General features: G+C 40.6%; 1 protein-coding gene, 1 non-coding gene and 1 pseudogene across 4 annotated transcripts in view; 1 reads left to right on the forward strand and 2 right to left on the reverse strand.

Moving 5' to 3' along the window:
• PTPRG (protein tyrosine phosphatase receptor type G) overlaps nt 1-27,895 on the forward strand; it is a 692,573-nt gene that overhangs the window by 327,031 nt on the left and 337,647 nt on the right. The gene's annotated exons all lie outside the window — the stretch shown is intronic.
• On the reverse strand, nt 1,990-3,479 carry LOC109445750 (small ribosomal subunit protein eS7; annotated as a pseudogene).
• LOC141567421 (U6 spliceosomal RNA) lies at nt 27,386-27,489 on the reverse strand. The gene has a single exon (XR_012490003.1). It is a non-coding gene; the product is annotated as a U6 spliceosomal RNA (small nuclear RNA).

The following is a 27,895-nucleotide window of genomic DNA, read 5'->3' on the forward strand; positions in this document are numbered from 1 at the left end:
AAGACAAAAAGGGGAGCAGAGGCATTGGGAACTCAATGAGGTCTGTACCTGCGTCTTATTTCTCTCTACTGGATCCCAAGCGTCTAGCTTAGCACGTGACACACAGCAGTGCAATTAATTGATGTTGACAGAGGGATGAAAGTGTGTGCATATTAAATACTAATTCCATGACTTTGGCTTTGTGCCTCATTTTTACTGAACATTTAGATCATTAGTTCATTGGGGCCTCCTTTTGATTTTGTGTTCTGCATTTACTATATAAGTATATTTAATTGCATTTTTCTTGCTGATCAAATAAATATACTTAAATACATTCCTCTCTGTTAACACTGTCTACAGGTTTATTTTTAATAGGGATGTGCATGTGTGTGTATATTACTAGCTTAAATATCATTATATACTGTACGGCTATGTCATGGTTTGTATAATTGTTCCCTTATTTTGAAGCATTAGGTTGTTTTCAATTTCATCACTTTGTAATGAAATACAGTATTTCTTGATATAAATTAATTTCTTTTTTTCCCCACGTTATTTCTTCAGAATTACTGCTTTTGAACAGCTCTTATTTGGTTTCATTGCTAAGCAGTATGTACGTGTTTATCGAGAGCTCCACCAAAATTAAGTTTAATAATTTTTTTGTGTTTTACTGTCTCTGAAGTATAACGTTAAAGTTGTTTCCATTTGCATTTCTTTCCCTTCTGGTAAATCTGTAAATTTTTCACCAGGATGATTTCCGCCTTCAATTTCCTGTATTTAAATTGTCAGTGTGCATCCTTTGATGTCCTCCTAACATAATCAAATCTTTCCATTCTGTGAGTGGCATAAGGAGCAAGCAGTCAGGATCTTATCTTCCAACTTACTACTTTTTTGAGTTTTTTGGAACCTCACAGGATTTGCTTCTAATAACATTCTTTGATATTCTTAGAAAATATGCAATAATATAGAGTCAGCTTTAGAAATAACTCCTTTATAAATAATTCCATTTAAATGTAGTTATGGCCCCTTAGCACTGCTAAAACCAAACCAAAATAGTAACACTTTTCTTCATTGGGGTGAGACATATTCCACTGAAAAGATAGAAATTCACATAATAGAGAGTGTGTTTTCCTGGTTCTATTTTAAATTTAAAAGTTGTTTATGGATTTGCATTCCATAGTGTCGCAGCATCATTTAGAATTAGGCTTTGCTTACTGAACTCAAACTGCAAAACTTCACTTAAGCGTGACTCAATTACCCTTTAATGTACAAAAAAACCCCATAAAAAGCAAGGAAAAAATCCATTGGAATTTGTCATTATGATTGATTCTTGTGCACAGAAGACTGGCAATCTTTCCCAAAACTTTCATGGCTGTTTTTTTGATCTTTTGGCTTTTTGTTTGATATACTTGAATAATCTACATAGTTTTGATATTTAATTCCCCTTATTCTTGTCAATTGGGAGCTAGGATTGGAAGGTTGGCATTTCTTTATTCTCCATGCAGTTAGGGGTTTCTTCTAAAGCATTTAAATTATGCAGAGCCTAGAATTATTTCAAGAGTGGTTTGATAAGGGTATTTGGATTTATTGGGGAGACAGAACTGCATGGATTTGAAGCAAGTCATAACGATGGTTAGGTTTTATTTATTTATTTATTTATTTATTTTTACACCAGTTAAGAATATTTCTTTTTCTCCCCAATTTCTCTTCTCTTTATTGGTTTTTCTCATGCTGAACATAGGATGAACTTTTACATGGGAAGGGCTGTAATGGACAGTTGGGCAAAATGTTCACCATACAAGAGCACTGGGCAAGGAGAAATGGTGGGTGCATTCCCATGCAATGGGCGCCTTTTTCCCTCATTCCAGTCCACTAATGAGGTGGATTGATATGTGGTTTTGTGATGTGGGACTTGAATAGTTGCTAAGAATTTTCTAGGTTTTGTATTTCCATGTGGATTTCTTTTCTTTTTTTGTGAATGGTATTTTATTGGGTCTTTTTTATTTATTTTTTTTACAACTGGAACTCTGGGAATTCAGAATTAACATCCTTGCTCGTGAGCTTACAGACACCAGAACAAGTTTCACCCTTGTGTTCCACGTTGTTCCGCTGGGCTTGGTCCACGTGGACCTTTATGAGCCGGCTGCCGTCCAGTTCCACGCGCATTCTCTCGCTCACAATCTCCCTTGGGAAAACCAAATCCTCCAGGATCGCATCGTGCGCGGCTGTCAGTGCAGCTCCTGGGACGCTTTTGCTTATTTTTTGTGTGGCTTTCTCGAGTTGGCTGCGGCAGAATTCTCCTCTGAGCGCTAAAGACAACGTGCGGCCCACTGAACTTTTTCTCCCAAGTCGCGTACCAGCCGGCCTTGGATTTTCTGGAAAGATTTCAGTTGAGGAGCAGGAACAAAGATTATCATAGCTCTCCGATCGGCACCAACCTCAGTTTCCTTGGCTACTGTTTTATTCAGCTCCCGAAGCTGGGCCTTGAGGTCCGAGCGCCTGGGAGACGCAGGACTTGAACTCGTCCCGCTTGTCTCCACTTGGGCTCACGATCTTCGCGCTCAAACTGAGCGTGGGCTTCTCCTTGGTGATCGCCGGCCTGGGATGAGTCTATGTGGGTTTCTTTTGCCTTTTTATAGTCTTTCTTTTGTGATCCTCCTGAAGAGCTATCCAGTTGAATGGGCCTTTTTATTTCTGTTTATAGCATATTCCTCAATAACTCGGCCTCCTTGGCTGGATCATTGTTACCCTGTTCGTTTCATCTCAAGTGGAGTGCCCTCCCTTATATTGGGAACCTCTGAGGGAATATCCCCAGCGTTTACGTATGTTGCTGCTTTCTACTCACCGGTGGGAATGTCTGATTTTTCAAAAGCCACGTAAACTGAGAGGCATGGTCTGAGGAAGAACTCAGCTCTCAGAGATTAGTGCAGATTTTCTAAGGAGGTTTTCTTTTGTGTCCCTGCTATAACAAAAGGAAAACTACCCCCCACCTGTTTTTCAGTCTAATTGATTGTATTTCACTGTGGGATCACTGTGAATAACACTCTGGTTTATTTCCCGTCCAAATGGAGTTGCTTTTCTTCTCATGGAAGCTTGAGTGGAACAGAATTCTGGCAGATGGTCCTATAATTGACATCACGATCAGAAATCAGATGAAGGTCAAGATAAAGATTCTACTGGTCTCCTCTGTCTCTTTGACTTCCTTGACCCACTTTTCCTATGTTGGAAAGCGGTAATTTTACTTGACGTAATATTTCTCTGTGATTCCATGCTGGCTCTTGGCATAAGATGTAAAGTTCACTGATGTTCTTGGAGACAGGCCTTTTACTTTAAGTCAAATCAATGCCCTCTGGGGACTTGAGCTTTCTGCCGCCTGCTCAATTTTAAGAAATGTGCTGGGGACTCCACCGCATTTGGCAGCTCCCTGCCATCTGGTAGTCATCACTGTCTTACGTTTCTTTCATGCTATGAAGACAGCGGTGTGGGAGCGGGTGTTTGCCCATCCCCTGGTTTTCCTGTTCCAGGTTTAAGCATCTGAAAGTTTTCTTCATATGTAAGTCAGAACCGTCTTTGTCTTTATGAATGAAGATACTGTTCTGAAGTGACATTAGGTTTTCCTTTTTAGAGTGACATATCTGCCTAGTTTCATTAGCTCAATTTTCTTCCTAGCTTATTACTAAGGAAGTAAAAGGTTGACCCTAAAGAGAACGTTTGATTAGCTAGTTATAAGTCAGTTATATAGAAAGAGAACTGGAAAGATACACATACACCTAATAAATCATAACCTCTCCTTTGAAGAGGAGGAGAAAATGGGCAGGGAACATACGGGTTTTGTAAGGGATGTATTTTGTTTCACCAAACACTGTATTTTTGACTCTTTTAAAATGAGAATTTGTTTAAGTTACAAAATAATTTTTTAAGTGGCCTAATTTTAAAAATCATTTTCAGATAAATGTCTCTATTAGTAATCCTGCATTCCTTTTCCCTCTGGCATGTTCTAAGCAAGGCAATCTTTCTCAGCCACTTTGCCTGTTCTGTGTTTCTCAATATTCCAGGACACCTCTCACTTCCCTCCTGTTGGCTTGAGTATGGTAGGGTTGAGGGATGCACTGGTGAGGTGGGGGGGTGGGGAGGTTGGGTGTTGTGCCGAAATCCTGATTAATGTGGAAGTATTCATGTTTCTTTACTGCTTTATAGCAAGTGAAGGCTGCAAGCTGCAGGAAGGCGTTGTTCAGCAAATAGAGCCGTGGAACATACCTTATTGGTCATCATCTTATTATTCCTTAGCCTGTTTCTGGAGATCAGTGCGATCAAGTTTGTGAATCCTTCTTCAGAAGCTGTAGTTTGAGGCTTTGCTGAGTGAGGCCTTATAGAAGGAACTTGTGTGTTCCTGTCTCTCCACGCCCCTCCCTCCATCCCCCTAAGTTCAGGAAGTGTTTGTGTCTGATTATTTTTCAGATATTCTGTGTTAATTGAAATTAAGTTTTCAACAAGAGCACTAAATCTTACTGGGTATTATTAGAGTACAAAGCATCATATTATTGCTTGATTTAAAGTCAAATACTTGACCCAAATAACACAGGAAATCCCAAATAGTGACACTGCCAGTAGACAGCTTGGGTTGCATTTGTAACTCTTAGCTGAACAGCAGAAACAATTACAGCTCATTTGTGAATTAATGTGTCTGGACATATGAGTTAAAAGTCGTCAAGTAAACTATTCAACTGTTGAATAGAATATATACAGAGCACTGTTAAATCAGACATGAATATTATCGCACTTTAATCCCCCAGCCCAAAGGGAGTAAGCTGTATTTGACAGGAGGGAAATCTTAATTTACCTTTTAGTCAGGACGCTGAAGAAACATTCTCTTTGTAAGCCATTAAAATTTGGCTCTATATTTTTCTTTGTTGGCATTTGTAAATTGAGGTTATCGTAGCATTCTAGCCACTTTTACTTTATACACAGAACTATAAGGTCTAATGAAAATAAAGTTTGATTTAGAAATAGGGCAGTGTTGAAAATTATTTTAGTAACAAGATTATCATAGTTCTAAATTAATTTTGAAAATTCTAATTTTAGTGCTAGATGGCATCCAAGAGACTGTCTATTTTGACCCCCCTCTATATTTTACAAGTGATTGAAGTGAAGCCATGGCAGAACAGTGCTGTGAATAAAATCTCAACTTTCAAATCAGGCACCTTTTTATATGTACTCTAATATGAGGCAGTGATAATTTGGGTTACACATGGAATTCCGTAGATGCCTGTTGAATTATTCCTGTTTTGGAAGAAAAGTTAAAAGTATATGAACCGTGTTTCCCCGAAAATAAGACCTAGCCGCACCATCAGCTCTAATGCATTTTTGGAGCAAAAATTAATATAAGACCCGGTCTTATTTTACTAGGGTTAGACCAGGTCTTATATTAATTTTTGCTCCAAAAATGCATTAGAGCTGATGGTGCGGCTAGGCCTTATTTTCGGGGAAACACGGTATTGTTGTTATTATGTTTATCTATATACATTGTAGTCATTATATATTTTTAGTCACCAACTTGTATTGGGCTTTATATATGTCTAAAATCCACCCCCCACACACACATATTCAATTCTCATAATAGTCATGGGACATATAAGCACTATTATCACGCCTATTTTAAAATGAAGAAACTGAGGTATAGGAATATTAAATAACTTGCGTTGGGGTCAGTTAACTTTGGTCAAATGTGGTAAATCCATTTCCATTCCAGATCTCAAGCTTTTCATCACTATATATGAAAGTCTAGTCTCTAACAGTGTCTTTATAAGTTTAAAAATTACATTCTGAAAATGTCAAAATAATGGAACCAAAGTGATGATGAATGATGTCCATTCTTGTGGATAATTTTTCCTTGTGTTCTGAGCTGTCCTCCTGTTAAGCCTTTGACATGTCTTTGTCCCAGTGATGTGGGGGCTGGAATGCCTTAGTATCAGTACTGGCTGGCTGATGGCAGATGCATTTTGGTCAAGGTGGCAGCCGGTGCTTTTTGGCAGCTGTTGAGTCAGTGTGAATGTGTGCGGTGCAGGTCTTCCAGCCTAGACTCCTGGCTCCTCATTATGCCTCAGGAACCCACACTTTCCACAAACCTTCTGCCCTACAGTGGCTCACATCAGTGCATTGCTATGTCAGGCTGAATAATTTGCAGCATTTAGCACTTAAATTGGCTCATTGCAGACAATCCAATTAGAATAAAGTCTATTATCGTTTTGGTACCTTAGAATGAAATGGAGTGTTTAAGCGATGAACATGCCAAGTTGCCTGGCAGTTGCTCTGCGTCTAACTCATCTTCGTCTTGCAGGTTCTTTGCATCTTGCTAAAATGACACCCTGTCTTGGTGTGAGCCATGTATGAAGTTTGGTGACACGCCTTTCTTATACAAGCTTTCTTGTGATGTCTCAGTATCTGTAGGCTTCTGAGAGCTCAGCAAACACCTCTCAAAATCTCGGTTCCGGGTCTGGCTAACAAGGAACATTCAGTGAAAGTTTCTTTTCACATTGAGTCAATAACCCAAACAGGCACTGATAAAGGATGTGGCCACATCCTGCAACAAAGACACCATGCAGCTTAGAGATCAGTAAAATAGAAGTTTAAAGTGGGAAGCAGTTGATAGAACTCTTAAATGAGAACAGAGGAGGAAGTGGGGTGAGAGGCAGTGTGGCGGAAAAATGATCCGAGAAAGATGCTAAACAAAACGTCCTTGCCTTGAGCCTGGGATGGATTGATGGTTTCTAGATGTGGTGTTATAGGTTTATGAGCAGAAATTTTGATATCTGTGTGAAAGTGAGTCACTCTCAACTCAGAAAGAAACAGCTGTTCTTATGTCATAAGGACACAGATACATTTGGACTCATCAGGCCATAAATAAGAAAGAAATCAATTATTAACTGGAGATACATATTTTTATTTATTTGTTTTTAATCACCCTCAGATGCTACATGGTAGTCTGGTGAAACCAGTGGATTCCAGACCTGGATTTGATACTCAGCTTCATCGTTTTCTGGTTATGGGACACACTAACTAGAGAGAGGCATGGCAGTTAATCTCTCCGAGCTTCATCTAAAAATGAGCATAGCATCTCCCTGTACAAATAATAGAGAGTATAGGAAATAGTATGTAAATGCCAGTTGCAGTTAGTAAATCTATCAGTGTTGTCTGTTTGTTTTAGCTGTAAGCTCAGAAATCACACAGACAAGAAAGGTGCCTGGAATGGTTTCCTATAACCTTTTAAGGTTTTGAAAGGGGCTGTATTTGAATTAGACACCATGGATGTAGTGGGGGGGCCGGGGGTGGGGAATGCCCTTGCCATTCACTGAATATGGCAGTGATTTAAACCATCTCTCTACCTCCTTTTCCTTTTTGTTTAATGTACGTTTTGTATAGCTGGCCAACTGGTCCTCATTGATTTCTTTTGCACTGTGAGTCAAAAAGTCTACCTCACTTCCTGGGGAAAGCCTGGTTCTGTAAATGTCCTATTATCCCTCTGTAAATGCTGTTAATGGCTTCTTGAGGAGCGTCCAGTGGTTGTGATTGTGGGGCTGGGAAATCTCAGCACTCTGCTCCCACACTGCAGTGGGTGAGTTGGTTTTTAACTTGGTTCCCAGTCGTGGAAATGCTCCCAAGAGGTCAACACATTGGTGCTTGTCATTCCTGTGATCCCTGCCTGTGAAGGCGGAGACCTGAACTCCAGGAGACTGGTACTGTCCTTGGGAAGCACAGCTTTCGAACTGCACTGGGAGTGTCGTTTTTACGTGGCATCCAACCATCAGACAATCGCTTGTCCGTTGCTTCCTTCCAGGTGCTGCGTGGAGGGTTGGACGTGCAGATGTGGTTGGTGGTCCGTGATCGAATAGGGGAGTGTTGGGGCTTTTCCAAAGGATGTGACAGGGATAGCAGGACAACTAGAGAATGGTTAAGTGGTTACTCTGTATTTTATGCTGCAACAAAGAGAAAGCAAATAAAAAGCCAGACAATATCTAGATTCATTTGTTGATAGACCTACTTATCCACTAATATACTGTTATAATTAATTAAACAAGGAGGCCATTAGACTGAAATGGCAGCCTATGTACCAAACCAAAATCTAAGCCTGTAAATGCTTCAAGGTTATGAAATCAAATCCTAAGGTCAACCCATCACAAACATCCAACTAGGCTTTAAGCCATAGCCAATCAGTAGTTTCCTTACTTTGCTTCCACCTTTTCTCCATAAAAGTCTCTCCCCACCTTCTGTTAGTGGATTGCTCTACCCACTTCTGGTTTGGTGCTGCCCCATTGTAATAAACTTTTGCTCAAATCAACTCTTTACATTTTTTAATCCGTTTTAGTTTATCTTTGAGCACTATATATCCACCTAGTATGAGAAAGCAGCATTTTGAAAACAAAAATGCTTCAGAAATTGGATAAAAATTTGCTACCCATGCTTTCCTCCACCCATCCCTCTTCAGCTCTTTAGCCTGTCCTTAGGACGGGGACACAGAAAGAAATCTTTCTTCCCTCGGCCTGCCTTAAGAGCAGCCACCAATAGCCACTGCCTGTTAATTCTGTTAGTTACCCATGAGAAGAAGAAGAAGAAATTATCACATGGTGGTGCTGGGATCCCAGGTACCAGTTAGAGAATTCTTTTGATTCTCGCCCATAACAGGAAGTGTTGTAAGTGTGAAACCCGACTGGTCCCGCTGCAGAGGTAATCTCAGAAGTGTGATGAGCTGTAGTGTGGGGGAGGGAGGAGGGCGTCCCCACATGAGGAGAGGTTTTCCTGGTAAGGAGCTAAGGCATGCCCGTACTTGTCGCCACAGCTCAGTTCTGGAACAAACCCATCCTCACTTGTCAAATGCACTTTCCAAAGTTTTTCCAACTCTGTGCCTCTGGGACAACATGTCCAGAAATCATTGCTATCCTTCCTCATTTGCAAGCTCCTCCCAAATGTGCGAATGCCATTGTACACAGATGAGGTTTTTCTGAGTTTTTAAAAATTTTTTTAAAAATATTATCTTTAGAGAAATTTTAGGCTCACAGCAAAATTGAGAGGAAGGTACATTTTTCAAATACCACCTGTTCCCACACAGGTGTAGCCTCCCTCAGGATCAGCATCCCCGCCAGGTGGCTCCTGTTGTAAATGATGCACCTGCATTGACGTCATCATCATCCCAAGCCATCGGGTTCCCGCTCAGTGCTCTCCATTCTGCAGATTTGGACAGACTTATGATGACGTCTGTTCACCATGATAGTGTCCTACAGAGTAGTTTCACTGCCTTAAGTCCTCCGTGCTTTTCCTAGTCATCCCTCCTTTCCCCCAAGCCCTGGCGACCACTGATCTTTTTTACTATCTCTGTAGCTTTGCCTTTTCCAGAATGTCATATATGTTGGACTTGTATAGTATATAGGCTTCTCAGATTGGCTTCTTTGCATTTAGTACCATGCATTTACGGTTCCTCCATGTCTTGTCTTGGCTTGATAGTATCTTTTTAGTGCTGAATATTATTCCATTGTCTGAGTGTATCACCATTTATTTATCCATTGACCTGCTGAAGGACATCTTGGTTATTTCCAGGTTTTGTCAGTCATGAATAAAGTTGCTATACAGGTTTTTATGTGGACATGAGTTTTCAAGTCCTTTGGGTCAAGTATCAGTGAGAGTGATTGCTGGATCTTACGGTAAGAGTATGGTTAGTTGTGTAAGAAACCGCCCAAATGTCTTCCAAACAGGCTGTACTGCTTTGCATCCCCACCAACAACGTATGAGGGTTCCTGTCCCTCCATGTCCTTGTCAGCCTTTGTTGTTATCAGTGCTTCCATTTTGGCCATTTTAATAGGTGTTTGCTGAGTGTTTTGATAGAAGTACATCTCCATTTTAAGTTAAACATACTAAGACAAAGAAGACATTTTAAGATAGAAATAGTGAGAGATTGATAAAGGGTACAAACTTTCAGCTATAAGTTAAATAAGGCCTGAGGTTCTAACGTAAAACAAAATGACTGTAGTTGATAACACTGAAAAAATAAGATGGACATTTTTATATTTTTGAAATAAGTGCGTTTTTTAAACATTGGTATGCTATTCGTTAAAGAATTCGTAATACTTTAAAAATTGTAATGATATAATTTAATAAAGGTAAATTTTGAATGGATGCTATCTTAGATTTGGGGAATTCTGATGTTTTCTTTTGGTCTCTCCTGTTCAATTGTAAACTTACAAACAAACAAACAAACAAACAAACGTCTTTCAACAAGCATCATAAATTTTGGCTTATAGTAGGTAACTTTATGTTGCAGCAAACTGAGAGGGTGTTGTTCTAATAAAATTATTAAGAGTTGATTTCCTTTACCCCCTCCTTTCTCCTCTGTCCCCCTCTTCTACCTTCACTCTCCCCCTCCTTTCCTTCCAGTTAACAACTACTGAGAACAGCTAAGGGAAACAGGATTGGGCATGCTACTCATTTGGCTTCAGTAAAGTTTCATTTTCTTTGATTTTCATTTAACCATCAGGATACTGGTATATATAAATCTGGATAAAAATAAAATGATGGAGGAACGAGAAGGTTTGTAAGGTTTTAATGGAGGACAGTAGAAGCAGATCTGAAATGGAAAATGACACATTGGAATGTAATACCCCTTGCTGAGGGATGTTACTGGATTCTGTAGTTATAGGTCAGAAAATTGGTTTCCTTCCATTAAGTCTTTATAGAAAACAAAAAGCAGCACGCATGCATATTTAGCTTAGTTAAACCATACCTTAACATCCTTATGTGTCACTTGAGATTCTATAGCCTTTATGTTTAACATAAATGAAGCATTTAGACCTGTTTGTAATTGTTTCAAACATGAATCTAGATTTAGTATAAAGGAAACTTTTTCTAAAATGCAAATTCTACTTAATCAGACAGCATATTTCAGTTTGCTGAAATTTGTGCAAGGATGGGCGGCTGGTGAGCCACATACTTACTTCCAAGTACACCGGAACTGCCATTAGGATGCTTTTCCTCAGCAACGTGCCCTTTCCCCTCAGCCACAGTCCTGTTGTCACCTTATTGGACTTATTCTGGGCGAAAATTTAATGTACCAATAGTGTTGGAAAACATACCTCTCCTGGATCACCTGTGTATTCATCTAGAAAATTTGCTTCATGATTCAGCAAACATTTCATGAATGTTTGTGCTAAAATGCTGGGCAAACAGGTTTTGTGCTTTATGTGGGTACATGGTCAGGAGTGGGAGATGGATTAGAAAGCTAGCAACAGTAGAGGGATTCACAGGGAGGAAACAACAGGGCACCAAGGGGCACATACTCCCGTAGTGAATGAGTGAGTGAGTGTGTATGTGTGTGTGTGTGAGAGAGAGAGAGCTTGAGTGAGACTGAAAGCATGCGTGCATATGAGAGAGAGAGAGAGAGAGAGAGATTGTTGTGGGACCCAAGGAAGGTCCTCCTGTGGAACAGGCTCAGGGCCTTGCACTTACTGTTTCCTGTCTGGAACATGCTTTGCTCTGTACCTCCATCACCCACCCCACCCTCAAGGCATATATCTTGCTCCTTCACTCCATGCTGATGTGTGTTCAAATTTCACCTTCCCATGGAGACATACCATACCAATAAGCCCTTTAAAAATAGTACTTCTGACACGCTCTCTTCCTTTCTCCCCACTTCCTTTAATCCTTTTCTGAAAAGCTGTCCCACTAGCCATTGTTATGTTCTTCCATTAGAATTGAACCCTTTGAACCCTGTTGTTTTCCCAGTGCCTACAGCTTAATAGGAACTGACTAAAATTTATTAAGTTAATTAGTGCTGACATGATATATCAGCTCAGTCTTCTTTATAAATTTGAGCCCTTTAACTAGTTGTGTGTGTTTGCCCCAAACATCACGAAACTAAGCTCTGTTTTGCATGTGTGTAGGTAGGGGCCCTGCACTGTGTAATGACAAATAATAGCTTTAGAATAGTGCTAAGAGTGGATTTAAACATACATGATATTTGCTATTCCCGGGTATATTTTTACTTGCTGAGTGAAGTCGTCTGTTTTTTCCCTAAAAACAAAGGCCTCATATTAAATATCTCTGTTTGTGATTCATATTTCCTTGAGGAGGAATATTCAGACATAGCCTATAATAGATTATTAATGATCAGCTACAGGTAAATAATATGGGATGGGTGTTTGCAATACAGAAAATAAAGGGTTTCATGTCACAATAGTTTGAGGGGAAAAGCAGTTAAATTTTAAAAAGGATCAAGGTTTTTAGGTAATGTATTTGAATGACTTTCTACATTTTTGCTTTAAAAATGAAACAGCAACATTTTTTTTTGTTTTTAACATCCAGTAAGTATTCATCTCACATATACATAGGAAAGGTATTAGTATTATACCTATTTTATGGCTTAGAAAACCGAGGCTCGGAAAGGTAAAATGATGTTCCCAGGTCCCTAAGCAGGAGCTCCATCCAGGCTCTGACTCCACAGCCCATGTTTATTATTTTATCATTGTGCCATTATGCTTTAAAATATAGTAGAAGGAATGTATCAACTGCTAATTTTATCAAGAGAACTGTTCATCTTTGAAATAACTCGTGAAGCATCCATTTCCATCATACTACTTGGTGACAAGACAATTTCATAAAAACTTTAAATGTCTCTTTAAGATATCCTGCAGTAGCTCTTATGCTGCAGGAACTTGGGGTTTTTATTATCCTTGGATCTCCTGCTTCTGTTTCCTTTTCTTTTTTCATTCAAAATTTGTTTCCTCTTGGGCTCACCAAAGGTTGCCGGCTATTGTGTGTTCTGTCTGGTGTGGACTCCAGTTGGTTGGAACATGGACCATCCATCCTGCTGTTTGCCAGGGGTCTACTGGTCACGCAAATTCTGACCTGGACTCCCAAGGCTCAGGGTCTCCCGCTTCTGGATATGGCAATTCCAGATTTGGAAACGTCATTCTGTCCTGCCTGGAAGTGGTCTAAGAGGAAGGAAACGGAGTTTGTGGAGGCTCAAAGGCAGGTTATTGTTATTAATAGGCGGCTATATTAGGAACTGTCATTTTTAGTATATTCTAAATGCCTTATATTGGAGAGCCAAAGAAGGAAACGGACGTTTCAAAAACATCTTGATTAAAAGATATGTGCTGAATTACAATTTGTTCAACTTATTGGGCATTGGGCATCTCCCATGTGCCTAGTACTGTACAAGGTAGCTAAAGTGTGTACTATCTGATGGGGAAGACAACTATCGAAGAAGTAATCCCTTATGCTGGAAGTGCTACAAAGGTGAAATGGAAGAAGGAATAAAGCATATGGATAGGTGATTTAATGATCTTGGCCAGTGGTCAGCAAAGTTCTGAAAAGGGCCAGATAGTAAATATTTTAGGCTTTAAGAGCCATATGGTCTCTGCTGAAGCTACTCATTTTTGCCGCTGTAGCATAAAAACAACCATAAATAGTCAGTGAACAAATGGATGTGGCTTGGCTCCAATAGAACATTATTTACAAAAACAGATTGTAATCTTCATTTGGCCTGTGGGTCATAGCTTGCTGACCCCCCTGCTCTTGCCTTTTTTTTTTTTCCCACTGTCTCCTTTGTGTGGTGCCCTTTCACTGTCATCCTTGTCACCTTGTGGTTACAAGATGGCTCCCTCGGCTTTCTGTAGCCCAGCCTCACATGGTAGAGACCAAAGCAGGAGCTAAGGAAGCCAGAAAAACTACTTTTTCATCACAGGAAGTCCAGCAGACTTCCTGTTACAAATCATTTGCCAAAGCTGGAGCAGCGAGGACTGGATTCACAGGACTGGCTTGTCTCCAGCATGAATCATCCTTTGGGTTGAGTACGTTGCTCTCCAATGAATTCAAGGATCTTTGATCGAGAAGAAAGAAGGTTGTTGTCTCGGAAGCCATAGTGTTTCCATAGGAATCAGCTCCTGGCTGCTCTCAGCTTGATCCTCTGACCAGGGGTATCACCTTACCTAGAAGCTTGTTAGACGTACACAACGTCACAGCCCACCGTGAACTTTTGAATCAGAACCCAGCCTGCATGTTAACGAAATTTCAGGTGATTTGCAGACACATTGCGGTCTGAGAAGTGCTGGTCTACAGGACCATGGCAGGCCATTTTAAGGATGCTTAAACCGAGACTTGGAGAAGGAGTGGATTGAGTGGTTGGTAGCCCCGTTGGTATAATGCCATTATAAATTCCAGTTTGTCATGATATTTCACATTTAAAATCATAGTGCATTTGGTGTTCAGTGTTCATAGTGGACAACAGTTAGTTAGAGGATCATCCCATTGCTTTTTTTCTCCCTCAAATTCTAGCAGTGCTCATGGTGTTATGGGGTTTGGGGGGAGGGGGAAGTCTAGACGAATAAGGCAAAATCTGTAAACGTTTTTTCTTTATTCATATTTTAGCAGGTACAGGTGACACGGCATTTCTTGTCTTTATTTCAACACCATTCGCCATCACTCATTACAGGCAACTGCATGAGTACAGATGACTGTCAAATGTCTGGCTTCTATTTTTGACTACAGGAAACTCCACAGTTAAGCAACCAAATTCCATTTCAGAATTCTGTTTCTATTTTTTGTTTGGTTCACTTGATCTTTTCCATCGGTAGACACATTCGCTTCCAAAGCACGCAGGGTTTTTTTTTCTTTCAGATGTATTCTGTTCAAAATGCTGAGGGCTTCCCCAGGAACTAAAAGCCTAGCTGACAGGAAATGGGGTTGGTCTCACGGTACATCTTTAGGTCCCAGACATCAGGTCTTTTCTTGCAGTCATCTTTTCAAGACTTGCTACACATTGTAAGGCAGAGCTCTCAACTGTCCCTTGGAATGTCATTAACTGGTGTGCTGTTGTTAGCGCCGTATGAGGAGAGGCCTATATGAAGTCTGCTTGCCAGCTGGACAGCTCTCCCACTTGGCTGTTTTGAGAATGGTTATATCCTGTACTGTTGAAACAGGATGAACTTGGCCATGAGTGTTGGCCAGAAACCCTCTATCCCATTTATGTGGCTGTGCTGGCTGGGTTCTGAGAAGTGCATGATTTCATTTGGGAACTTGCTGGTTTGCTGCTATTCTTCTGAGTCTGCAAAATGATTCCTTTTAAGCATGACCGAGACAAAATAACCCTGGGGCTGTATTTGGTGTGGTTTGTCTATAAGGTTGAAAAGCTCGCTGTAGGATTTTCTTGCTTTGTAAAATTGAGGGCTTTTTTAAAGCTGTGTAATTTCTATGGTTTATAAATCAGATTATCTTCTTCTTGTAACAATTTTACTATTTAGTAGAAACTGAGATAAGATTCCTCTGTAAAGATTTCATAATTGTTTGTTTGGTGATGTTGGATGTTTTCCCCTCTCCAAGTAAAGTAGATTTGTATTCAAAGATGGTGGGGTGTGGGGGGCATGGGGTGGGAAAGGGGTTGTCAGGAAGCTGTAACTTGTTTTTTTTTGGCGGCTACTTATCTGAATCTGGAGAGTATTCCGTGAAGTTGTGGAGGAAGATAAATTAGCCAGATGATGGATTATCCGCCATCCTTCTTCTGCTATAAGGAATATGAGGAGAGAGGTTAAGTGACTGACACACGATCACTTCATTTGTCACTGGGAGGACAAAGCAGGGTTGCATGGCCCATTGAGCTCCCTCTGGTTCCCCACACGCAGCTGCTTACATTGCCCCTGATGGTTCTCTCTCCTTCTTTCGGCCTGGGGACTTGCCTGAGAAACTTGGACAGTATGATAGCACAGCATGCCGAGTCTCCCCCTCCCGAATAAGGGAGCCCCACCTCGAGATCCCACGAAACACTGAGGTAACTCAGATGTGTTTTAACCACACAGAATGTGATGCTTTCTGGTCTCAAGTGGATGTGGAATGAAACCCAATCACATTATCAAATCAAATTTGTTATTTTGCCTCCCTGTTCATTTTTTTATTCCTTACTTTCTATTGGGAAGATTAAATTACATGAATTTACTGAAAGAAAAATAATAGCAATTGTCGGACTGCATGAGGAGGGGATTTATTTATCTTTTATGGATGGGACCAATATTTCCTAGAGTAAATTGCTGATGTTTAGTAGCTTTGAAATTACCGGACCTTGTTTGGGAGTCTCCATAAAACTAAAGCTTTTATAGCCCTGATGATATGACTCTGAGAAGACTGAGGCACTGCCAGTGTCATTTTTTTTTCACTTTAGTTTTTTTTATTTTAGAAGTTTTAGGTTCATTTTCAAAATTACAGAAATGTTGGCAATAGGAGGTTGAAAATGTGATTTCTCTTCAAATTTGACATGTTTATGTAAAGGTGGCACCTATGTCGTGACAGTGTGTAGCTGTGTGGGTTCTCAACTGAAGGTGATTTTGTGTGTCCCCTTCCCTGGACACTTGGCAGTGTCTGGAGGCTTTCGTGCTTGTCACAACAGGGAGAAATGTTGCTGCTGGCCTCTAAGTGGGCAGAGAGAGGCCCGGGATGCTTACCCACATCACACAATGCTCAGGGGCGTCCCCCATGTCAATGAATTACGTCGCCCACAATCTCAGTACTGCTGCCGCCGAATCCCGGAGTGGTATAACCAAAACCAAATGTTCTGCCTCAGAGCTTTTTGTTATTTAATGTGACACTTAAGGCATTACCCAAAACTTGTATAAATTGTAGCAAACATTTATCTTTGTAAAAAAGCATTATTTTTAAAAAATAACAAATGGGAACCTTCTGAGCTAAACGTTTTTTCCTAGTGGTTGTTCTGTCCTTGGGAATGAAGACGGAGGTGCTATTTCACGTTATAAAATTCTAGTTTATTGAAAATTAATGTTTAAGTTTTGAAATCTTTCATTGCTTTACAAGATTGACTATTCCTTTAACACTGTTCTCTTTTAATTCAGTGATTTTTAAATGATCGCGTATTTAGTTCTAAGGTGTCTTTCCTAGATTGGGACTCAACATTGAACTGTAAAATGAATAAATAGTCCTTTTGGCTTCCATATGGTTTTCATTGTGCGCTTCCTTTGAGAAAAGCCCATTAATTGAGCCAAATTGTCCTTTGGATGTGAGTTTTTTATTGTGGATCACTGCCCAAAAGGTGATGAATTAAACTGTTCAACTCATTTTAGTTGTGACCTGAGATGAACAGAAATGCATTTGGAAAGTGAAGCACAGGTTGTTTACCAGCCTTGGTGTGAGCGCCACCCTGCAAACTCCATGCAGACACCCCCTGTGTGCTCTGTCCCTGCGGCCATCACCCATCCATGGGTGCTTTGCAAAATGACATCCTGTGACCTTGAACTGCATTCAAGTTTCCCTGTGTATGGTTTCAGGTTCTTGATTTTTATTTTCTTTCGGTGAATATCATATGCATACAGATTCATGTATACCAATTTCTACTACATAAAAGGTCTTGAATTATCTGTCAGTAATGAAATCTCAGGTTTTTTGTTTTTTTTTAAGATTTTTTTTATTGGGGAAGGGGAACAAGACTTTATTGGGGAACAGTGTGTACTTCCAGGACTTTTTTCCAAGTCAAGTTGTTGTCCTTTCAATCTTAGTTGTGGGGGGCGCAGCTCAGCTCCAGGTCCAGTTGCCAGTTGCTAGTTGCAGGGGGCACAGCCCTCCATCCCTTGCGGTAGTCGAACCAGCAACGTTGTGGTTGAGAGGACGCATTCCAACCAACTGAGCCATCCGGGAGCTCAGTGGCAGCTCAGCTCAAGGTGCCTGGTGTTCAATCTTAGTTGCAGGGGGCGCTGCCCACCATCCCTTGCGGGAGTCGAGGAATCGAACTGGCAACCTTGTGGTTGAGAGCCCACTGGCCCATGTGGGAATCGAACAGGCAGCCTTCGGAGTTAGGAACATGGAACTCAAACCGCCTGAGCCACCGGGCCGGCCCCTGAAATCTCAGATTTTAAAGTTGTTAGCAATGCCCTTTCTTTCCCTGGGTAGTTGGATATTGTGTGCATACTCAATGACAGAGCAATGGAGAATGTGGTCTTTTTTGACTTTTACCGATTGCTTTTAATTCTCCATGATCAGGTTGACAAATTGCCAGTGTACATATTTATTGAGAAAAATAAAGATGGGGCTACCTACATTATCTATAAATACAGCCGTATGTACAAAATATGATGGTGAGAGCCCTCTTGACTATATCAGTTATGCATGTCTTTAGGAAGATTTGAATATAGAAGGTTTGTAGCTATATCAGTTGGGGTTTGTACTTTGTGTGGCTTTTTATTTTCTAGGATGACTTTGAAAGAAATTTTGACCCAAACACACCAGACAATTAGTCCCAACAAATTTCCTCTGGAAGAATAGCGTGTTGGTGATTTTCTGAAGGTCAGAGTTGTGACATGTTCAGCCCCTACTTCTCTCCCTCTCCCTCCCACTTCCTTCCCCCCTCCCCCCCTCCGTCCCCACCCCCTAGTTGTGTGATGAGGAGTTCACAGCATAAGGATGATCCATCACATCAGTTCATTTTGGAGTGGAGGACTGGATTTTACATCATTACCTCTTACTTTTTACTTACTAGTAACAACGATTTTCCTCATCAGTCAGTTAGTGACAAATTACAAGCGGGGAAAGGAGAGAGCATAGTACTGAAAGCTCTTTGAAAAACAAAAGACCTCAAAACTCTGAATGTCCCGTAGACTGTGGTTGTTGTTGGTGAGCTAGCCGTCTTCCAGGGCATCATCTCTGGGTGTTTCAAAATTAAAATAAAATAAGGGAAGAAATCATACTGGTAGTAGTGCTATTGATCCACTACAAAGGGGAAAACGGCAGTGCAGCCTTCATTCATTACTTAGGAAGCGCCAAAGCCTGTGGATATCAGTGGCTCTTGAGGTCTGGCTGCAGCTGGCCTCCCTGACTAGGTCTTCAGCTGCCCGGTCTGTCTCTTCCTCCAGATACCTCAGTACACGCACCGCTGCTTCAGGTTGCAGTGTCTCATCTGCCTTTTCTCTCTGTTCCTTGTGTCTGGGAGGCTCTGCGCCTGGCTTATTCTCCCCATCAGCGTCTCTGCTTAAAGGTTCATTCCTTTTCTGACTCCTTCCAAGTTACCTTGTGGACTTCTTAGTTGCTTTAGAATTGTTTTATAGTTCCACCTCAGAAATGTAAACCCCATCAGGGAGAGAGCTTGTCTCTACCCACTCCCTCAGGCACTACCCCTGCCCTCCCCATGGAGTGAGCACTCAGGGAATAGTTGTTGAATGGACGAATTTTTACTCCCCCCCCCCCCAATAATGTAAATCATTGTGATTTTAATGTTTAAAGGAACAGACATCCATTTTTCTAGAATTCTGCTTGACAGTGTTTAATACATAGGACTATTGTTCAGCACAAATAGCTTTTCCATTCCATCCTATCCTGCGAGGTGATAGCATGTCCACAGTCATTAGATTCCCTCCTTACTAGGATGTGACCACTCTGCCTTCCATGCTACTTTGGGAGTTAAGCTAAACTCACTGGATCTTCTGGAAAGGCGCACTGTGTGTGCCTGGTCCCAGCTGGGTTCCTGCTCAAAGCATAAGCCTTCTCTCTCCTGACGGCTGCCTTCCCAGCCACCTCCAACCATGCTGCGTCTTCAGCCCAGGGGGCATATTAGCTAAATCTGTGGTCTACCCTGATTACGTTTTTGAGGAGAGCCAAACTAGGAATGGAGTCAGGTCTGTGTGCTTGTGGTAGTTTAAGTAAAAAATAGAGTGTACCCTCTTTAAAAAATAAATAGTGTACCCTAAATAGAAAAACAAAAAATAAAAACAATGACAAAAACTGTCCATAGATTGTTCAAAAGCAATGCTCCTGGTAACGTTTTTTGATGTTTAGTCCTTGTTTGTTGTTGAATGGACGACATCACAAACTCTCATCTTTATTAACAGCATGCGGTTCCTGTGCTTAGCTCCAAAGCGAGACCTTTGGTTTTGTTGTTGTTGTTGACGATTATGCTTGAAACATACTGTTCTACATTGTCTTCCTTTCTTATCAACTAGCAGCACTTTATTTTATCCTAAATGTGGCAGTTAATCTGCATTTGTATTTTTATTTTTCTCACTTTTTTTTGTTTTATTATTTGAAACTTATTATCTGTGAAGACTATTTCCCCTGGCAAATCTGTTTGCTTTTTAAAAATGGTTATGATCAGATTTACCCTCTAGGTCAGTTACCTAGCTGCTTGTCAAGTGCTAGTTGTAAGATGAGGTCTACAGGTGTAGGGCTGGCTGGCTCCTCTCTGAAGCCACTAGTTTGGTAAAGCTTTGCTGGCCTGGGAGCTGCATCTGTGGATTGGATATTACATAAATTCTTGTTACACAGCGCTGCGTGGAATTATCCCAGTGTGGGCACAGCAGACCATAAAATTCCATTTTGTTTCTGTTGCATAAACATAGGCTCACAAATAGTGTGATTATTTCTGGCTGTCTCCAGCATCTTAGCTAGGAGAAAGATGTAGAAAACTGTGAGTGCTGAAATGTATTATGAGCTTCCCAGCGTGAGCTGACCAAGTGCATTTGGCACTAGCCTTGAAAAGGGTCAAATATAACAACATCTAATTCCGTCATTTGCTGAGTTCTGACCGTGGGCAAGGCACTGTTCTTGTGGTTTCATTTGCCTCATCACAGCTAGCCTTCAGCATTGTAGTGTTTTATAGTCTCATTTTACAACGTTGGAATGGAGGTCCAGAGAGGTCATGAGACTTGGCACAGTTGCAAAGGAAGAGAAAGATGGTGGCATTTGAACCTGTATCCTTTGACCCCAAAACTTGTAACTACCATCACGACAGAAATCTTGGTCACATAGTCCGAAACAATTCACTTGTCTCACCATTTCTTTGATCTTTATTGGTGATCCCTTGTAGGTTTTCAGGGATAATGTGCCATGCTCTCTTCCTTGTTTCATTCTGTTGAGAGGCATGAGGAAGGCTAATCTTGACTAAGATTAGAGCTAGAAGAAACCAGTGAAACCCCCCACTTGCTGCTTTAATCTAAAGTCTGGAGAGGGGACTGCCAATTAGGAAACTGATGTGAATTTGTGGTCAGACAAGCAAAACTGTTGGAGAAAAAACTTTCTTTTTCTCCCTCTCCAAAGCACTATCTGCAGGAATGAAGTCACGGGTTATAAACACATAAAACAGGGGAGGTAAAAGGTAGTAGGAAATGGTACAGCCTGAGCCTCTCTGCTCCCTGCATATATTTGCCATTCTGTGCCACACAGAATGAAGCAGTCAGGAGTTTAGAGAAGACAGGGTGTCCATCAAAGCCTCATGCTCCCTTCCATTTCAAGTTAAGAGAGTAACAATAATAAAATCTTAAAAACTTGGTGGCCAGTCAGAGTGTTGCTGGGATATGTATGACCTTGTGCCCTCTGCGTTATAATATCCGTCTGTGAAGGCGGAGACCTTGTCTTTTTTTGATCTTCTTTGCCCTCTATTAGTACTTGTGTGTGGTACTCTATAGACACTCATTAAATGTTTTGCATCAATTGTAAGCCTCAGTTTTCTCATCTGTAAAATGGTCATAATAACAGTTCACAGCTCAGCGTTTTTGAGGGAATAAAATAAGATTCTCAAAGTTACTCTGCTTATAGCATCTGGTGAAGTACAGTGATAACTAAAATGTTGGCTGTTAATAGTTTCCACTCATTGATTAATTGATTCCTACCATGTAACTCTTTGCTAACTTGGTAGCAATAAACTTTTGGAAACGATCATCTAAGATCTTTTCACATTAACAGGGGTGACTGTCAGCCATCTTCTGCTCCGCTTTTTAGTCCCATTGTTTCCCTACATTTTCTAGAGTGTTTTTCAAACTCTGTGTCTCAGCAGTAGCAGTGAGATAATGTAATAGATTTCCCCCTTGTCTCCTCAATGATACCAGTCTTTTCTTTCTTTGGCATGTATACCAAACAAGTAATCAGTAGATCAGCTGGTTTGAAAATAGTATCCACTGTAGAAATTTACCCCATTAGGTGTCTGTGCCATCAAGCCCAGGGAAAACAAATTTTCTCTCTGCAAGTGAGCCACACGTGGATCAGTTTGGGGTCCCAGCTTTCACTCCTGCACCTGTGTTTTGGTGCCTGAATATTTCATGGACTCAAAGATGCAGTTATAATTACCTCACTTTGTGAGAACAATTAGCTTGTTCTACTGGGTGTTTTCATTCTCAGTGATAGGGGGAGTGTATCCAAGTTTCATATCCTAGTTAGAGTAAGAAGAAAGCTGTCCATCTTAAACACAGCTCTCATCACATTAAGTTCTGTATATGGAGATACATATGTATATGTTATTTTATATGAATTAGAATTAGGATCACTGACAGTGCGTATTTTGATGAATGTCCGAGTACCCCTGGAGATGCATGCTTCAGTGATACAGTGAATTATGTCCTTGCATTTGCTCTGGGACCTGGATCTTCTCACCTGATCTGCCATTCAGAAAATCAAAGTGTCTTTTTTAGGCATGTATATTTGCAGTCTTGTTCATCTGCTAAAACAATATTGCCCAAGTCACAGTGGCTTAAACAACCTGGTGAATTTCATTCCCATGTCATAGTCTGCAGCTAAGCAGTTGAACGCTGATGGGGTGACAGGGTTGGAGACCTAGGTGCCTTCTGTCTTCTTATTCTGCCATCATGTCAGCCCTCCGGTCAGCTGGAAGGTACGAAGGGGAAGTGGAGGGTAGGTCCCATTCCGTATGTGCACAAACCCTGAGCTGTATATGCTACTTCCACCCTTGTCATAGTGATCAGACTTTACCCACATAAGTATATGTAGCTGCCAGGGAAGGTGGGAAAGGTGGTCAATTGGGTGGCCATTTGCCCAGATAAAACTTAAGGGTTCTATTACTCATTTCCTTCCGTTGAATTGACGTGGTTTGTAATTCTTTCACCACGAGGAGTCTGTGTGTTCTGTTAAATGCCGTGTCTCAGGCATTCAGACCCGTAGTTGGCACATCACTGATGCATATGATGTATTGCTTGAATGAGTGAATGGATAAAATGGAGCCCATCTCATCTTTGGAACTTCCTGAGGGTGGAATTCTACACAAACCTCTTTTACCCCCCTCTCATTGCTCTTCCTTCTATTCCAAGGGTTTGCAGATCGAACCCCATCCCAAGTACGTGCCTTTACTTAGTTCGAAGTCAGTCAGGTGCTAGGTGCAGCGCTCCCCGTGTTCCCCCCACCCAGCACGCACATTACTTTCAGCTGTCGCACGTTTTCAAAAGCTGAGGTCCTTCCCTATACTTGTCTCTCACCTCCAAACACATTTCAGTTTTGCTCATTTCTCATTTAAAAGTGTGATCTACAGAATGGAACATAGCTTCTCAGTTTTTCAAGTAACAGATGGAAAGCAAGCAGTCTACTTCATGAGCTTTTGATGAGCACCTTGTCTTCTCCACATTCTTGACTGCAGCTCCTTTCTGTGCGGCACAGAGAGGCTGAGATACACATGCGCATACACACCCACCCACATAGGCTGCCCCACCAAAAATGCACATAAATAATCTTCACTGCAAGTAGAAGGCATGAACTTTCCTGACCCTCCTCTAGAAGATGGGAGACGTAGGGCAGAGAGTCTAGGCATATGGAGTAGCTGGGTCAGTGATGCTTTGGGGGCCGCTGTTAGTGCAGTGGCAGCCATGTAGGGATTCACTTTGGCCAGTGGCTTTACTGTTGATTTTTCTTTTTGCCTAGCCTCAGTTTCAGGTGCCCTCACTCCCTTTTTAAAACAATGTTATATTTTCTACGTATTTGCAAGATGTCTCAAATCCAATTGATTATATTAAGTATGTATATCTTAAAATTATATTAGTAATAGCCACCCTTGCCTAAGCCTTGTTCTGACCTGGGCAGGGGTCTAAACACTTCATTTAGAATATTTAATAACCCTTCATAATAGGTACCATTTCCATCCTCTTCAAGAAAGTTGAGGTCAAGCAAGGCAAGTAACTTGCTCCGTTTTCCTACTCAGAAATGAGACTCCGTACCAGAAGGTCTCATTCCAGACCTCATGCTCTTGAGCAGTCATTAAACTCTATCCGCTGTGACTTGGAAGCTCGGCTTTTACCAGGACAACCCACGGCTGTCACACTTTAGTGTGCACTAAAGAAATGATTAGTGAAAGCCAGAAACTAGACGCAAGCAGCCCACCCCTGGCAGTCACACAGCAGTATATATGCGTGCACACACCAGTCGAAGCAGAACTGTGCCCAATCTGCTGGAGGAACAAACGAGGGCCAGAGGGGAGAGCTGTGTGTTGAAAAGGCCTCATTTCCATTGCAGCTACATTGCTCAAATGATGCCTTTCTCCTTTTCCTTAATGTGTCTGCTGTGAAATGGGGGTAAATCACTTTCAAGTTCTTCCTAACACTGTGAGCGCTCTGGGTTATATCTCAGACCTTTAAGGATGTGGAAATTGTGTGTTATTTATAACTGACATGTGAAGAGAATGACCAGATGTGATAATAGGGAAGGAATACCTTCTGTGGTTTAACTTTATAACAAAACAACCATTGAAAACATCCCCTTGCAAAAGCTATACGAAGGAAAAGGATGTTTGTCTTAGAAGCAAAACTCGATTCTCGAAGAAATTCAGAAAAGTGAGGTACACTTAAGAAATTCCTGCTTTTAAGCCTCACAGGTATCTGGTGCCCAGGCAGACTGGGGCTTTCTTTTTAGACATCCCTCAGCATGTTCTGAACTAAAATAGGAAACGTCTCTAAATAGTGCATCATTGCCCCCTGTCACTTAGCTGAGATACAGAGTCCAAAGAAAGCACTCAGGATATATCAGTTGCAAGTGTTTTCCCTTGAAAGATCTCAGTCTTGGAGGAGACCTAAACTGTGAGAGTCAGCAAGTAGTGAGATTGAATGTGCCCATCAGACCTGGCTTCATCACTGTGGCAAACTGTTCTTTGGAATCCCGAGGGAGCTTACGCAAGCCTCGCTACATTCTTATGTCATGGACTTGATGAGCTGCAGTCCCTGTAAACTAAACCCAGATTCTGGGCCAGTCCATCCTTAGATACTGGTTCTCAGACCCAGAGACTTAGAAGCCATTAGAAATCCCCTTATCCTCACTGAGAATTTGGAGTTGATCATATATCTGTTACTCCCAGCAAACACTTAAAAATGTAAAACCAACTTGCCTTTGATGAAGACAGCTGAAGAAATCTCCTTTTATGAGTTCTCTCTTCTTTTTGAGACCTGGCAACGTAGAAGCATTTTCACAGCTTCTTGCTTATTTTAGGCAGGAAACATGCAGCCAGAGTGATCATATTTTTAGATTTATAATAGGTGACGGCAAAAGGAGGACATTGTGCCCATCTAACTGCTGGTGCCACTTCCAACTATTAGCTCCAGTATATTTATTAACATCTTTTGAGTAAAGTCTTAAAATTATCTATTAAGCATAATTTTTTACCCTTTCTGACAGATTACTGGTATTGCCAAGAAGCTTTTAAGCTGTAAATGAAAAGGAAAAACAACCCTGCATTTGATCTTGGGTTTTTTTGTTGTTGTTGTTTTCTTCCTGTGAATTCTCTTAGAATAGAATTTTGCCCTGGGTGCCTTTATTGGGATTTAAAACTATAACACCACCTTTTCCTTCTGTCTGGACTTAAGATTTCCTGCTGTTCTAAGACTGTGTTTGAAGTTATCTATGTTATCTTAGTAAAGGTTTTAAAAATACTCTTCCTTTTAATCTAACTTTCTTTTCTCTGTAGTTAACCAAATCTGAATGGCTCATTTTTAACAAAGCTTTAATTTTTTTTTTTTTTTTTCCCCTGGATGGCTTTTTCCTCTTCCCTTGCACAGTCTTTTTTCTTTTATTTTTTACTTTTAAATTTTTTTCCAGATTTGGTTGGATAACCACATGGTATGGGTTTATAAACTTTTTTGTATGGCCATAAACTTTGAAAATGGGTTTTAAGAGAGTATTTTCACCATATTATTCTGCAAATTAGAGATTTTCTGATCTGGAAAAAGACTTTTGGTATGGCTCATATATTTCCCTGGAGTTTTATGTAAATTGAAATTTATTATGAATCAAGTTCTATTTTAGGTGTTCTTAAGGAATCTGTAAATGCCAGTAGAGAAGGGAAATTGATTTAGCATTCAGCACTCTATAATGGATATCGTGTTTGAAATGCATAAGTACCCCACTTATATTAGTTATATTTTCCCAATAACCTTTCAGAAGGGCCTGCTAATGAAAGCTGTCACCAGTTTCTCATTTAGGGTGTGGTCCATTGACATAGTTGCTGTTGCGCTATATTTTATACAAAACTTGAGTTTAAAGTGGAAAATGACAATTATTAAAATTATTTCCTAGAAGAAATGAGCAGGTAGATCTTCTGGAATGAGAAGAGGTATTAGTATTGGTTAACTGTTCATGATTCAATATCCAGGAGTTGTTGATGGTGACCAGATTTTTGCATTGGCTTTTCAATCCCATAGTAATTAATGTAAAAACTGCTCCTTCTTGTATGAATGGAAACTAAATTCAGACATTAATAATGACGTGATATAGCCTGCTGAAGTTGACTGTAAATGTGTCATTTCAGTCATTCTATGTTACTGAAGCTCCTGGGTAACCAGAAATTGGTACAGCCACAAGGTCCACACTCCTGGTTTAGACAGTTGTTTGGACGCTGTGCAGATCAGGCCAAACTGGTAGTCCCTCTTGTAATGTGTTGGGAGCATTTGCACAACTTCAGGAAACGTTTAAAAATAAAACATGGTTTTCTGATGCAAAACAGCTCTATACTTATTCACAGTAGGACTGCAAATCGCAATGGAATAACTTGACATCATGTGCTGCTACGCAGACCTCAAACAAGCGCCTGACCTCCAGTGAGTTTCAAAACAGGATGCTTGCATAGCGGAGCTGAGTGAATACCTGTAGAGCTCCTAAAAAGTTGTAAGTGATGGAGCCTAAAGGAAAGCCAATGCTTAATGAAATTGCAGTGTCTTCACATATGGCTAAATCTCTCACCGTAGCAAAATGCTAAGCAAATATGGAGAAATTGCCTAAGACTTTCTAAGATTTTTATTTTGAGGTATGGGCGTGTGAAAGAAGTGAGGTGCTGCATTTTGGAGAATGTAATCCATACTCTATTTCTGAAACCATGAGCTTCCGTTTTTATTAATAGTAAATGAAAAGTTTGACAGATGTGTTTAACTTTATTCTCCTGCTTTGATCCAAGGGTCCAAATAATGCTGACTTTTGCTATTTCAAAAATAATAATGATCTATTTTGGAAAGCGGAATAGAACATTCTAGCTTGCCCTTTTATAAAGAGATGGAGTTGCTGTACCTAGAACTTAACGTGTCCATGTTAGGTGGAGAGACAGCAAAATCAAATGCTGGAGACCTTTCGAGTTGAGTCGAAGGAAGTCTGGCTGGGTTCAAGTCTCTTCATCACTACCGTTTCTTTTTTAATGGAATGCTTCATGAATATGGGTGTCATCCTGGCACAGGGCCATGCTAATCTCTGTATCATTTCCATTTTTAGTATAAGTGTTGCCAAAGTGGGCACATCACTACCTGTTTCTGACGTTGTTGCATGACTTATATCTTCTGTATCTTCTTTAATGTTAAAAAAAAAAAAAAGTCATTTTATAGGGCAATACGGAGTCAATCATTCGGGTGACAAACTGGTATGGCACGAATTGCAAAGATCACGCGTGAAGGAATGAAATCTGAGTGGTAATGGACTTTAGAACTTCTTATTCAAAATGGTGAGAAAATTCTGAAAGCGGTTTTGAGATTTATTTTTCACTTGCTGGCTTCTGTTCTAATTGTTTCTGCATCTGATTCGCCATATGCTCATATATGTCTTGTGATTATTTCCAGGAGGATTATGTATTTTACTCAGGAAGAGACCAAATTCTATTCTGTTTTGTATTGAGTCCTATGGATTCAATCGATGCTTAGTACATGGT

Source organism: Rhinolophus sinicus, linkage group LG10 (genome assembly GCF_036562045.2).
Source record: "Rhinolophus sinicus isolate RSC01 linkage group LG10, ASM3656204v1, whole genome shotgun sequence".
NCBI classification, from domain to species: Eukaryota; Metazoa; Chordata; class Mammalia; order Chiroptera; family Rhinolophidae; genus Rhinolophus; species Rhinolophus sinicus.